This window comes from Acanthochromis polyacanthus, chromosome 1 (genome assembly GCF_021347895.1).
Source record: "Acanthochromis polyacanthus isolate Apoly-LR-REF ecotype Palm Island chromosome 1, KAUST_Apoly_ChrSc, whole genome shotgun sequence".
Classification (NCBI taxonomy): Eukaryota; Metazoa; Chordata; class Actinopteri; family Pomacentridae; genus Acanthochromis; species Acanthochromis polyacanthus.
In genome coordinates, this window is record NC_067113.1 from 28,559,238 (window position 1) to 28,574,777 (window position 15,540).

At 39.3% G+C, this 15,540-nt stretch overlaps 1 long non-coding RNA gene across 1 annotated transcript; it reads right to left on the bottom strand.

The window, feature by feature from the left end:
- Window positions 1–8,261: 8,261 nt before the first annotated feature.
- On the bottom strand, window positions 8,262–12,842 carry LOC127536493 (uncharacterized). Its single transcript, XR_007945480.1, has 2 exons — window positions 10,374–12,842; window positions 8,262–8,921 (listed from the first exon to the last, which is right to left on the bottom strand). It is a non-coding gene; the product is annotated as an uncharacterized LOC127536493 (long non-coding RNA).
- Between the last annotated feature and the right edge of the window lie 2,698 nt (window positions 12,843–15,540).

Sequence of the window (15,540 nt, forward strand, 5' to 3'; positions counted from 1 at the left end):
AACAAACGAGTGGAAAAAGTAAAGCACATTAAACAAACAAGGGGCTGAAGATACACTGCAAAAAATGACATTTTTAAAACAGCTTTTAACTATAATTTTTTAACAATACATTGTTGTTTTCCCTGTTATGTTAAATTACAGATAATATTTAATCCAATCACAGAGAAAAAAACATATTTAAATAAAAAAAATCACATGTTTGCTGTTATTTAAAAGAAAAATTGTGTATATTAAGGTTGGAAAAATCCTTAAACTGTTATATTACAAATTTTTCTTCTTTTGTCAAATTATAGTTAATAATTAGTTTAATTACAGCAAAAATATTAATTCACATCTTATCCCATTAAAAACAAGCCAAACAGTAAAAACAATAAATAAAATAAAACAAAAACTTGAATTTTTATAGATGATAATTCATTGTTTTACAACATTTCACAGTACAATAACACTCCCATTACTATACTTAAATCTGCAAACAAATATTAATTCTTTTGACAGATATTTGCTGCTATTTGAGAGAAAAATTATATTAAGGATCCAAAAAAAATTATTTTAACCTTTTTGTTGTTGTTGTTGTTGTTGGATTTTTTTTGCAGATTTTCCTTCTTTTATTAGATTGAAAATATCTAATAAAAAGACAAAAACAAATATTAATTTACATGTTTATTGTAAAATAACGGACTCAAACTGAAAATTATATCTACATCAGAAATCTATGTTTAAAAAAGCTGTAATCTGTTCATTCACAACATGTGACTATAAAACTATTTTATGCTAGATATTGCAGATATTTACTATCATTTTTACAGTGTCCTTTTTGATTGTTTGTTTGTTTTACAGGACTACAGTATTACATCATTTTTAACTCTTTTTTTCACCCGCTCTACAAGACTATTCTATTTTATTTTATTTTGAGCCCAAGCTACACTAATTTGACGCTTTAATGTCTTCTGAAGGTTGCTCCAGGACAAAATAACATAATAGGAGAAGATCATTCTGCCAAGTTCAGAATAAATCCTGGATGCCTTTTATGTGATTTCTATGTATCTCAGGTACTTTAGCTCTTAATGTCAGTGGTGCATCACAGCTGAATAAATGTAGAAGAAGCTGCTGCTGTGTACAGAACATGCCTTGTATTTTCCTTTCCTGTTCATGTGTTTGGGTGGAAGTTTTATTTAAACTTGCTTTAAATCCACAATAAAGATTTTGTTCCTCCGGTGCCTGTGTGGGTTTTTCCTCCCACAGTCCACACACATCCACGGTGGATTAATTGGTGATTAAAAATTGTCCGTGAGCGTGAATGGTTGTCTGTGTGTCTGTCTGCGTTATGCCTGTGATGAAGTGACAGCCTGTCCAGGCTGTAACCCGCCTCTCGCCCACTGTCAGCTGGAATATTTGTCTATTTATGGCTCCGCTGGGTTGTTAAGGAGGAAACCCAGAGAAAGCAGTGAGCACAGCGAGAAGAGTTATTCTCAAACCGAGCTGGATGATTTGTTCTAAACTCTTTTCTTTTTTACCCTAAAGGGAAGGATTTTGAAGAAACAGGTCAGGATGTCCAAACAGGAAGATGATTTCTTTCTGATGAGACAAAAAAGAGTGCACTCTTAAAAAGTTACCGTTTTTGCTGTAAATGTGAAGTGAGGAATCATGTAAAGTCCTAGAGTGTATATAAAAGATGGATGCAGCCTTCAGGTCTGAACAGTGACAGGAATGCAGAAACACCTTAAACCTGCGTTATATTTAACAGCCAGCAGGGGGCGACTCTTGCGGTTGCAAAAACAAGTTAAATTGTATGGAAGTCTATAAGAAAATGACTGTACCCTGCATATGTTTTAGGGTGTGGCTACCTTTGAATTGACATTAATTGATCATATTGAACTGCTTTTGACTAAATCCCAGCCTTATTGCTGATCTGTGATTTGTTTAGTGTAATTAGAAAACTCAACGTTTCCTCATTAGCACTGATTTCTTCAACCCCAAGTTGCACAACCATAACTAGAAGCAGAGAGAACTCAGAAATGTCTTTTGTGCAGAATGCCAAAGTTGTGCAACCATAAATCATTTTTAAAAAGCAGGAATTTCTTTTATTATTCTACAAAAAAATGACGTTTTTACAAGTTCCCACAAGTATTACCGATACTGGGGGGAAAAAAGATTGCTCTAGAAAATTATCTGATTAAAGTCTAGTCAAATACTTTTCTTGAGCAATCTTTTTTTGTCTAGTCACTAGACCTATTTATATTTTTACAACCTCTACAAACTTTTTGTGTTCTTTTTTACACTACTCTGCACATCGACTCGAAAAAGGTGTTTCACCATGCTGAATGGATCTTTCAACAACTTGCTCTTCTATTTGCCATTTTTGAACCATGTGGAATTTAATTGATCAAATATATTTTGTTTTTCTCTAAATCTCTCTTGTCGCCTTTTATCTGCTTTGTCTAAACACAGCCTGCAGTTCAACCGAGAAGTCCCTGAATTTCCTTTTTGAGTCACTAATGACTTCTTAGGTGCGTTTAGGTGTTCAGGATTGGCTCTATTTCTTATTTTGTTTTACAGAATTAGGTACAAATGGTTTATTTTTAACAAATGTTCAAATGAGATATGTAGAACAAAGTGATTTTGATGAAATATCGTAGATTTAAGCTTAGATTTGATTAATTCTTCACACGTCTCATGATATGTTTAAGTACTGTCAGAATGTAATTCACAGTTTTATTAAAAAAAAAACAACATGACTTTTGGATCTGCTCACGGCTTTTGAGGTTAAAAGAGCAAAAATGATTCAGAGCTTTGTATCTAATGGTATGTTTGTCTGCCCCCTAGTGGTAAAAATTTAATTAATGTCGCTTTACAATTAACTCATTCGCTGCCAATGACGTCTATAGACGTCAATCATGTTTTTTGACTGGGGGGGCTGCAGGATAGTCTGTCGGAGCTTGTCGGTGAAAATCCTGGAGTTTTGGAACGTGACAGTGTTGCGGTGGGCCAAAAGAATGACAAAGACAGTGAGCATGGTGGGGCGACAGCAAAAAGTGCCGTTGCCAAAAGCCGCTGGCGATCAAAGCCGCGCTAGTTTTCGGTTTCGGTTTCGCCACCACCGCTCTCTTGAGCTCATCTGACTCGGCTTCGTCAGATGAGTCTAGAGCGAGCACACAGACACACACAGACACACACACACACACACCTAAAAATAGATTTTTTGTATTTTGTAAGATGTATTGTTCTGAACCAAAATGTTGACTTGTGTTGTTTGTAAATAAATGATTTAGCTCAGAAAAGGTTAAAAAGTTGACCTCAAAATGCTTTTTCCGAGTTGTTTTTGTAGTTTCATATAAGTAAACAACTGTTCAGTTGTGTGGGATGTCACTAAACCAAAAAATATTGGCATCAAAGTGATTGATGTGCCTCTCTGTACAAAAAGCTCGTTATCTCTGTTTTTTGGTCAAAAACAGGTGTTTTTGCTGAAACGACCCTATGTTCTGCTGCCGATAACTTTAGAACCGAAAAAGCTAGAAACAAATTTTTTCTTCCTGATGAAAGAAGAGAATCTACACTTTCTTTTGATAGTTTCAATGTCTATGTAGTCTTAAAACTTGATATTCTGTAGATCTTGAAAAATCTGTCAAAATTCTTAAAAACTCTGGCAGTAGGGGGCTCTTTGCTCTGAAAACAACTGGCAGCCAATGAGTTAACTTCCACATCTCCATCTATTTTTATTGTGTTTTAATGAGACAACTGGCACACTTTGGAGCTGCAGACATGTTCATATTGTGTGCAAACAGTTACGAGCGTAAATTAAGTTTGTAATTGCATCCTCTCCTGGTCCACTGAGTACAGTAGTCAGAGTCTGAGTGTATTTGTTCATTTATTCCCTCTTTAAAATGGTGTCATGTCAGCAGAATGAAAGCGACACAGACAAGCTGTTTCAGTAGACGGACAGAGAACACCAGACTTACCTGCGAGCTGAAAAGCCTGGCGTGGCAATTAGAGCTAAACACCAGCTGTTCCGGCATCCCCGACAACATCTGGAGCCAGCGGAGCGGTCGTAATTACCTGTGAGAATTCATATTTCGCCCCATGTCCTCGCATACATCTTACTCATTTTCACCACGAGGACCTCCTATGGTTCAGACTCTCCAGAGGGATTCACCGCCAACTGCTCACAGGTTGTCAGCTTCAGGCAGCAGATTACTGTCGATAACTAAATTTGATGTTAATTACATGGCAGTGTGTCTTGTAGCTGCAGGCAGATGTTGATTAATCCGTCTTTAATCATTTCATTCATTTTGGGAAAGTTAAAATGAGGAGACCTGTCCTCCATCCTGAGCCTTAAAAAGTTACGACTCTTAATAAATCCAAATTTTCGATTTTAATTAAATGTGAAATGCTTTAAAAATGTGAGAAAATTCCTTTAAAAGCTAAAGCCGTGAGCGTTCTTCTTTGCTTTTATATGCAGTTAAATTAGTGAGTCATGTGTGAAATAGGAGCTGGGAGTAAAACGCTGAAAAAAATCAATCTTTTATTGCTTCCTACCAATCTTCGCTCCTTTTACATCCCACTGTTATGAGTTTTTCTCCCTCAGTGTAAAATCCAAACTTCGGTAATTGCCTTTGTAACCAAAATAGCACCTCCTGCTGCTTTCATAAGAACTATCAATCACTCTGCAGCCCCCCAACCCACATTAAGGCCTCCCCAGCATAATGCCTCCTCTCATTTGTGAACAGTATCTGCAGCGTGCAGCTCGGCAGCCTACAGAAGTGTCAAAGCTTCACTGCTGAACCCTCCAGCCACTGATTAATGAGCCTGTATCCTCCATCAGCCCACAGGCCTCCTCAGGTCGTCGTTTGTTTTCTCACCTGAGGGACGATTTTGGATTCAACCCGAACGAAATGTTTGGATGCGTGGCACACTGGATGATGAATGATTTCTTTCCTGTTCGTGTGCATTAATTACGCTCCTCAGACAGACACTTGGATAGGCATTACCAAACATTTCTGTAAAAAAAAAAAAAAAAGGCTCAAACACAAAAAGTTGGAATACGTCAATGCCAGGATGTTAAAAACTGTAATCAAATGCAGCAATTTTCCCTTAATCACAAATTTCATGCTGAGAAATGTCTTTAAAAATTTATTAGGTTTCCCAAAATGCTTTCAACCCCATCCCCATCCCCATCTGGTGTCCCAGTACAACAGCTAATGATCTGTTCCTGACAGTTACTTGAGGGAATAGACAATGAGCACATGAAGCGTGTTAAACCAGATCCTCATACATTTAAACTTGGCATAGTTTGTGCTTTTACTGTATGCACTAGCAAATTTTTATGCAGAAATGAATTTAGGGATGCAATTAGTGATATATCAGTTCATATGCTAACTATTTTCTTAATGATTTGGGCAACAAATGCTATATCACAAACACACCAGCCCCACTGTGAAGCACGGTGTTGGCGGCATCATGATATGAAGCATGGTGGTGGCAGCATCATGATATGAAGCATGGTGGTGGCAGCATCATGATGTGAAGCATGGTGGTGGCAGCATCATGATATGAAGCATGGTGGTGGCAGCATCATGACATGAAGCATGGTGGTGGCAGCATCATGATGTGAAGCATGGTGGTGGCAGCATCATGATGTGAAGCATGGTGGTGGCACCATCATGACGTGAAGCATGGTGGTGGCAGCATCATGATGTGAAGCATGGTGGAGGACAGAATCCACGTTGCTTCTCCTGAATCCAAAGCAAGCAGATGCAAGAAAAGGTGTTTAATGGTGATTTAAGATGTGAAGTCATCCTCTTAAATCACAAGTTTAGCTAGAAGCAACTAAGAACTTAAGAAGGACTTAACACACAAGCTGGAGAATAGCTCTGGTAAGTGTGATAGATGGTCATAAATTCAGGAGCTAAAGAACCGTATGAAACGGTGAATGCTCCGGTTCGACGTGTGATTTCTTGTGGAATAAATTTATATTACAGTTTCAGCCGCCCAGGCAGAAACATGGATGGAGTAATCCATCACCTACAAGGGAGGAAAACAATGCCTTACCCACACAGAAGCATCATTTTGGCCAAAGTCAGGCTGCAGGTTAGAGCCTCACAGATCAGTGTTAACCCTCCTGTCGTCTTCATTTACAGGCACCAAAAATGTTTCCTTGTCTGAAAATATTCAAAAAAAAATTCAGCAAAAAAAAAATTCCCCAAATTTCTAAAAATTTGCAAAACCTTCACGAAAAAAATTCCAATAATTCCTTCAAAATTTCTCTGAAAAGTTTTATTTTAAAAAAATCCCCCAAATTTGGCAAGAAAATTCTCAAAAAATGAGTAAAAATCTTCCCAAAAATTCTAAAAAGATCTAAAGTGATTACATATATATCAGTAAAACTTCTAATTTTTTCTTTAAGAACATTCACAAAAAAATGTTGGATTTTGGTTGATTTTTTGTGTGAATGCTCTTAAGAAACATTTGTAACATTCTTTTTCCACCAAAAAATGTTCAAAGATTTCCCAAAAATGTTGAAAATGTCAACATCAGAAGTTTCACTGTGAATTCCCCCCCCCCCCACACACACACACACATTTTCAAATTTTAAAACGGGTCGATTTTGATCCACAGGACGACACGAGGGTTAAATATCCTTGATGGGTTTAGTGTAAGCCTCCTCAGCAGTGTTACATGCATCTGTCTTATGATGGAAAACACAAACTCTTGACTTAAGACGCCTTTTCTCACACGTCACTGGATCTCCTTGTTTGCATGCGTTATTAGGCCCTTTTGTGTGCCTATTTTGTGTTTTATCTTTACTGTAAATGTGCATCTAAACCCAGGAGGTGATTCTCCAGCTTGTCACTGTAGCGCTCTGAGGTTTACTGCCTTCAAGGTGTCGCAGTATGGCGTGCGAAGGGAAGCAAAGGGAGGGGAGCTTCGCTGAGTGACATAAGGAGGAGGTGCAGTTAAAAGTGGATCAGTCGGACAGTGGGTCAGTGGGCCGGGGAGCCCCGCTGGTTCTGCTGAGCTCAGCTTACAGCCTTTTGTTGGCCAACAGGTTTCAGATTTAACACTCCTAATCTTTATTGACGCTTTATTGCTTCCACTGAGGCTGTGAAGGGCATAAATTATTGCTTCAGAAGTAATTTAACGTGTCATGGCCTCAAGATTAGCTCACCCAGGGTTCTCCGGAGTGAATTAACTTTTATTTCATTATGTCTGACTTGCCCTCAGAAAGCCTGAATCATTTCTGGTGCTTTGGTGATTGTTGTTGCCGGAGAAACTTGTGTGGACTTCAAATTCAAATAGCATCTCTTTGTAGTTACAGTCAAAGAATGCAGAGTTCGTGCTGCGCTGAAAAACATCTTACAGAAGTGGAGAAAACGAGGTCAGTGATATTCAAATGATGTTATCTGTTGCTCTGCTTGTGTTGTTTTATTTCACTGTGTGTGTGTGTGTGTGTGTGTGTGTGTTAGCGCTTAATTAAAAGAAAATCTGCAGTGGTGTCTATTCATTAATTACAGGAAACTGAAGTGCATTTGTTTTGCATATTCTGTTTGGTTTTTGCAAAGCAGCAGGGACAGGGTTCACTGGGATTTTGGGATTTTGCACGCTGTAGATTAGTTCAGGAGCGTTCGTGGTTAATAGTGTGCAGCTTGGGATGCCTCTTCGTGAGGCTCTGTAAATGTGTCAGGCAGCAGCAGGGGAAAGCCAACTCCTCTGGTTCTTCTAATTGGATTTACACGTGTGGAAGAAGGGCCTGGATTCATTTGGAACAAAAGCCTTTATTCTGCTCGTCCTACACAGTCCGTCCTATTGTTTCACACTTTCAATTACCTGGTTTCCACGCTGGAGGAGAACCAGGAGTGAAGCTAAGAATCAGCTCGCTTGTTTAAATGAACAGGTTTGGAACAGGACGGCGTAGATTTAACACTAAAGAGGATGGCACAGTCTTTGGATGCTTCCTCCTACAATTATGTTGATACACAGTATATAGAATGAGCACCAGAACTGGACCATGTTGTAGCAAAGGGAGTCATGTCTTGGACCTTTATTTTTCCCCTTTTAGTTTTGTGACTCAGGTTAAATTTCCACCAAATCTCTTTGGTTCATCTGGGTAAATATACATCTTATATCATTAAGGACATGTTACAAAGTAAATTTCTCAGTGCCTGAAACTGAGTAAACTGGACGACACCAGCTGAGAACATTTGGTTACAAACTGTTACAAGTGCAAAAGGCTCAGCAGCAGGAAATGAAAAAACAGACAGTAAAAGGTTTAACAATCTTTATTTACACCACAAATATAACCCAGAACCAATACCCCAGAAACAGAAAAATGAACTGACTGTTAGAGGTTGAACGGGGCAAGAAAGCCACTAGAGGGTTGGACAACCAACTACAAGCAGATGGAAAATAAAGCTACGGTTAACCCACGTATGGTACAACCAAGGCAGGATAACTCAAAAGTACAAAACTAAACAAAATCCGAGACTACTGAATCACCTGAAACAAAACCCAAGACTAATGACTATTCTACGCTGAGCATAAAATACAAAAAACAGAAAACAAAAAAACTCGGACCGCGAATTGGAAAATTCATCGTGTAAAACAACTGCATAAACTAATAGCCTGGTGTTACTAGGGCTCGAAACCTAAGCCGATTTGATCTGGGGAAAAGCCCAACTTGAGCCCAATTTTATCCAGCTCACAAGCTCCCAGATGTTCAACACCAAGTTGGTGAATTGGTGTCTGAGGGTTGAGGAGGAGGCAGGTGTCCCAGGTGGTGTTACGTCTTAGGTGCAGGGCGGTTGTTTTCCCAGGTGAAGCTGGTGAAAGGTGGGTTTCTTCTGGAATGAACGGAATCCTTGGAGGAACAGAGAATCAGCCGAGGATGGAAACCCAGGCAGCCACAGAAGGCAGGCGTCAGCTTTCTAGACACAGAAAACAGGCAAGGCAAGGCAAGGCAAATTTATTTATATAGCACATTTCAACAACGAGGCGATTCAAAGTGCTTTACAAAGACATTAAGAACAGAGGATGATGATTATTAAAAGAAAAACAAAAGAAAACATTTATGAAATCATTAAAAAAAAGTCAGAACAGTAAAAAGATCAAAAACAGAAGTCAGAAAACAAGGGCTGTTTAAAATAACTGTCATAAAATAAGAGTTAAAATAACTGTTAAAAGTAACTGTCATAAAATGAGGTTTAAAATAATTTAAAATACTTTAATCAAAAGCAGCTGAGAACAAGTACGTCTTAAGAATGGATTAAATGTGCTGAGAGTTTCAGCTGATCTACAGTTTTCTGGGACTTTGTTCCATATATATGGGGCATAGAAGCTGAATGCAGCTTCTCCGTGTTTGGTTTTTACTCTAGGAACTACTAGAAGATCTGATCCAGATGACCTGAGTGGTCTGGGTGGTTCATACTGAGTCAGGAGGTCTCTGATGTATTTTGGTCCTAGACCATTTAAAGCTTTGTAGACCAGCAGCAGGACTTTAAAATCTACCCTCTGAGTGACAGGAAGCCAGTGTAAGGACTTTAAAACTGGAGTGATATGATCTCTTTTCTTGGTTTTAGTGAGGACTCGGGCAGCAGAATTTTGAATCTGCTGCAGTTGTTTGTTTTTTTAGGTAGACCTGTAAAGATACTGTTACAGTAATCAAGCCGACTGAAAATAAATGCATGGACTAGCTTTTCCAGGTCCTGCTGAGACATCAGCCCTTTAATTCTTGAGATATTTTTTAAGTGATAGTAAGCTGACTTTGTAACTGCTTTAATGTGTTTTCCAAAACTGAGTTCTGAGTCCATCACCACACCCAGATTTCTGGCCTGGTCTGCAGTTTTTAACTGTAAAGACTGAAGCTCTAGGCTCACCTTTAATCGCTCTTCCTTGGCTCCAAAAACCATTACCTCAGTTTTGTCTTTATTTAACTGAAGAAAGTTTTGACAGAGCCACTCATTTATCTGTTCAATACACTTTCCCAGCACCTGTATAGGGCCATGGTCTCCTGGGGACATTGTAATGTAGATCTGCGTGTCATCTGCATAGCTATGGTAACTTACATTATTGTTTTCAATAATCTGAGCCAGTGGGAGCATATAGATGTTAAACAGAAGAGGCCCCAGGATGGAACCTTGGGGAACTCCACATGTAATTACTGTCTGCTCAGACATGAAGTTACCTATAGACACAAAGTAATTCCTATTCTTTAGGTAAGATTTGAACCAGTTGAGTACTGTGCTGGATAGTCCCACCCAGTTCTCCAGTCGGTTAAGTAGTATATTGTGGTCGACTGTGTCAAACGCAGCACTCAGATCCAGCAGGACTAGGACCAACATCCTGCCGCTGTCTGTGTTTAAGCGGATGTCATTAATTACCTTGATGAGAGCCGTCTCAGTGCTGTGGGGTTACTGTGAGTTCTGGGGCAAGCGGCAAAGACAGTTCTACTCCCAGCACTGCCTGGAGATTAGACGATGGCCCAGCTTCAAATGACAGGTGAAGTCTGCTTTTATGGAGAAGCCAGAGTGAGCAATCAGGTGCGTATCATCTGCTGATTGCCACAAGCCACACCTGCTGCCATCTTCACACATTGCACAGACCGAGGAGATAGAGCGAGAGAGAGGGAGAGGGAGAGGGAGAGAGAGAGAGAGAGAGAGAGAGAGAGAGAGAGAGAGAGAGAGAGAGAGAGAACACTCCCACAGCCTTAAGCTGTGACAAACTCATGGCGTCGATTTTTGACATTTAAGGATTTTGTACACTCATCAAACTAACCTACGTGTTGAAAAGTGACACTAAAGGTGGTTTTTAGTGGATTCAAATGGTTTGCCAAGATGTGTTGAGAAAACAGAAGTATGGGACGACTTAATTGCAACACTTTGCTCCTCTCTTGTACCAAAACCTGATTTAAAACACTGTAGCAAAAAAAATATGGCACCAGTATTTGAAAGAATACAAGCCAGCCTGTGTTCAGATGCCAAACGCCCACATTATATTCACATTGTTGTGCAGCTACATACAGAATGAAGCCTGTCAGTCGTATAAGGACACGTGTATTGTGTTGGCTTCATTCATTTTAGGATGTTTTAAAGCAATCAGAAGACTGATGAGACGCTGTAGATGGAAATATGAGTCTGTTGGTTCATCCATCACTTTCTGATGCACTTCAGGCCATAACTTTGATTTTGAATGTGTTGCAGTGCTGATGCTTTGCCCCAATTCACCTTCTGATATGATCATAACCAGCTGAATACTCCCCTGAGGAGACAGAACAGCAAACAGCCCTCGTTTTGGCTCACAATGTCCCTGAACAATCACCGGGTCTATTTTAGAAGCATAAATAACAGGAACTGTCTGCTTCTTTTACTGGTGAATCAATGTGGATGCTCCAGATACAAACAATCAGACGTTCCCGTCTTCATCCAGACTGTAATGCAAATGAATTCACAGGAAAACCTCGGAGGAGTCCTTTAGCGTACGTACATGCTCAATTTAAAGTTGCAGGATGTGAAGGTGAAGGCGGGAGGTGTGGAGCATGTGTGACAACAAAAAAATGACATCCTGTGCTATCTCGTTTGCTGCTAATGGTGAGACATCTCCAACATACCGAGGACTGCTCATCTGTCGAGACATAATGGAGCTGACAAACTCAGTCACCGTCAAAATTAGATTCAAAAACAATGCTGCTTTGTGCTGTCCTTCCTTATATCTGGGTCTGTTTCCAGGCTTGTCTGGACTGAAATTGAATTTGTAGAAGATGTTTACCAGATCCTGCAGTGACAGACTTAAGACTTTGTATGTCAGGAGAAATCAGTGGTGGAAAGTCATTTCTTTATTTCAAATAACACTTTCTTTATCAATAAGGGCAGCACACAGTAATCAATATTTGTATTAATGCACCACTGTTAGCCAGGCAGTTGATTTTCACCTAGAATTCCTATGGCAAGATGGTCAGTACATTTGATTACATATGGTGCTTCAACACAAATTTAAAGGAATTTAGTGACGAGCTGATCATTTACCCGAGTTAGTTTCACATTTTCACAACTTATAAGATGGTGTTGGTCTAATAAATCCATTTTCAACTTTCGAAGTTGAGTTTTCGTTGCATACTCTGTTGCTGATTGCTTTTAATTATGCTACAAACCTACTTGTTAAACTTTAGGCACCAAAAATACTTGGCTAGTTTTGGGAAAGTATCATCTTTTGGATTAAAATATCTTTGCAAATGCTAACCACATCTCCAGCTGCTTTCTTGGTTGCAAGGGTGATGAGCTACACCTCAGTTTGCAATACACCTCCCAATATCATAGACTGTTTTGTCATATGACTACATTTTTGTGCTGTAAAACAATTGCAGCTAGTGCACATTTTCCATGTGTGCCAAAAATGTGGAATTTCAATCTCTGTGAAACCCATTGTTCTGCCACTTTACTCTGCAGTATAAGTGTATTTTACGGCTCACTCCCTCATAGAAAGCTTAAAGTAGTTATCTTGTGTTTACCTACGTATACCTGCACTACATCACTGCCTAGACCTTACTCCCAGTTCACCCAAACAAATCTTTCTAATGCTGTTTCATTTATTGAAAAATAACATTTTGAGAGAAAATTCTGTTCCAGTGCCGAACTCTTCAATGTTTAAAACAGACGAGGCAAATTTTTGAGTTAAATATTGTAAAAGGTTGATGCTACGGGTACGGACCCGTACCCGTAGCATCTGTACGAGAGGTACGGACCCGTTAAGGTCACTGAAGAGCTGGCGCCGGTTAACTATTTGCTGCACATTACAGGCAGTTTATATGAATGACTTTGACGGCGAACATTGTATAATTTAACCAAAAATACACCGTCTCCTCTCACACTTTAGACAATGTAGTTTTTACGCTTTTAGACGCCGTGTCTAAATTGTTTGAAGTCCAGTTCCTATTAATTAGTTTACCGCGTTCAGTGGTGGAAGCGGCTGACGAACTCCATTGCAAATGTTCCCATTTAATTTCGGACGCTAATTTACAAGATAAAGTTAAGGATGTCGAATATGAAACAAACACTCGTGAATGGTGAGGAGCAGCTCTTTAATTCGGCATGAATTAAAAAAAACCCACAAACTCGATTTACTGTGATATTGTGAGATTTGTTTGTGGTTATGTAACTTAGCCATTCAACAGAGTCCGCTAACATTAAAGTGACTGACGTGCAGTGTCTGTGTTGACAGACGTAGAAAATACGTCAGGGTTTTGTTTAGGTTGTTAATATGTAATGTCTGTCGCTACTTTTGAAGGTAAAAAATACTTGTAGTTTGCTGGCTGTTAGTTCCGCCATTTGTTTTGTTTGCTGTTTGTGCTTTATTAGAACAGGGTCACGTGAATAAAAAGTTTTGCTATTTTTAATAGTAGTGCTGATTTCAACCCCCAAATCGCTGTCCGTGAAAAAGTCAGATAATGATATTTATAAGACATTATGCATGATAGAAAAGAGAACAGCAGATGACTGACATGACAGGCTCGGCACGCAGATTCACCTCGAATCACGGAAGCGCCTTCATCACTCAGATTACCAAACCGGCTCATTAATATTTATGTACGTCGGATTACCAGCCAATCACAAAGCGCGTTCATCAGCCGGCTCATTAATATTCGTGTACGTCTAATTAATATTTATGATAAGGGAAAGTGCCGTATCCGTAGACCACAGGCTTCGGGTACGGGTCCGTATCTGTAGACACGACCTTCCTGTTCAGTGCCAAAGTCATTGATCTGCATAAGCAGCACATGGCTAATTGAATATTCATGAGATAAGCACGGTCGAGCCGGTTAGCATTCGAAAGGCTATCCAGGCTAGCAGCGGTGAAGACGTAAAGCTGATGGAGGGATAAAAACAAAGGGACAGCACAAAACTACCAACAAACGGAGGACAACACCTAACTATTACTGGACCAGAGGACAACACCTAACTATTACTGGACTGGAGGAGCCATTTTTTTTCTGGATGTTTAAGTTTAAGATGAACAGGCCTGCAGCTAAATTCATTGGCTTATGAAGATCATAAGATCGTCAATGGGTGAGCGACACAGTTCATTTAAAATGCAGAGTTTGTGTTGGTGTTTTGTTTGGAGGATATGTGGCTGTGAGCTGCTCATCAGAGTTTAAATGCTGTGGGCTAACTGGGAGTTTACTCAGGCGACTGGTGACTTAATGTGTGAAATGAAACCAAAGACAGATATGAAGCAGATTGTCATGCTGAATGATCTATTCTATCCAACTTGCAAGCAAATAGATGGAATTATGACTTTTCCAGTCATTTTGGAGTTGTGTTTGTGTGTGATCTGTGTTCACAGACGGGCTGTAGAAACAGGACGGTCAGCTCAGGCTGAGGTTTGGTTTGTTATCGTCTTAAACTCTGGTGAACTAAAATATGTGGCTCCAGTCTTGTTCTTGTGAGATGATGCTGGATCCGTGTTCGTGTTTCTGTTTTGTTGCTGTTCATTATGCCCGGTAGTTGTTATTGACTGAATTCTGGAGTTTGGTCAGCTGCCAGAGTGGAGCGTGAGCTCTAGACCTATATATTTGACAGTACTCTTGTGGTTCTGTAACGTTTTGATTACAAGCATATCTGCCGCTGTCTCAGCAGGCAGCATTTGGGAGTAGACGCGCTGTTACACCACAGTAATGGCACTGCGGTCAAGCCAGCCGCCTCTCGTTTCTCCGTAGTCAAGCCAGCCGCTCCTACATTTTCAGTGCGCTCTTATCGTCAGCTTACGGTAAATGCACGACCGCGCATCAACTATTTCCGGTTTAAAAAATAAAGCGCTGCATTCGCAGATGTATTATACAGGGATGTTTTAAGTAACTGACTCAGCTTAACTGTTAACTATCGAATTGTACGGCTAATATTTACACTAAATAAGTAGCTTGAAGTATAAGAAGCTGAAAACTTGTTTATCTATCTGTCTGTCTGTCTGTCTTAAAAATTGTGAATTCAAATAAAAAGTGATGTGTGTCATCCCAGTGATCTATTAGTGTGATAATAAAATAAACCTCAGTCGAAAAGTCACATGATCTGGACCGAAATGAGAAGACATGCTGATATTTACATTAAAAAATGTTTAATTTTTTGCTTTAAAATCTTTAAAGCCAAACTATTTCTTCTTCTTTGGCGTTTGCTGACCAGGTAAGGTAGCATTGTGATTCTGCATTAGTTTGGGGTCAATACGTCACATGACCTGAGAGCTATTGAGCAAAAAAGCTAATATTTACTGTCAAAAAACTGTTAAAAATCAATTATGTCCTAAAATCAAATATAAATTGCCGTATGTTGACCATCTTTAGTAGCACTATCATTCTGCATTAGTTTGGGGTCAATAAGTCACATGACCTGAGAGCTATTGAGCTAAAATGCTAATATTTACTGTAAAAAAACTGTTAAAAATCAATAAAGACCAGAAATCAAATATCAATTGGCGTATGTTGACCATCCTTAGTAGCACTATCATTCTGCATTAGTTTGGGGTCAATACGTCACATGACCTGAGAGCTATTGAGCTAAAAAT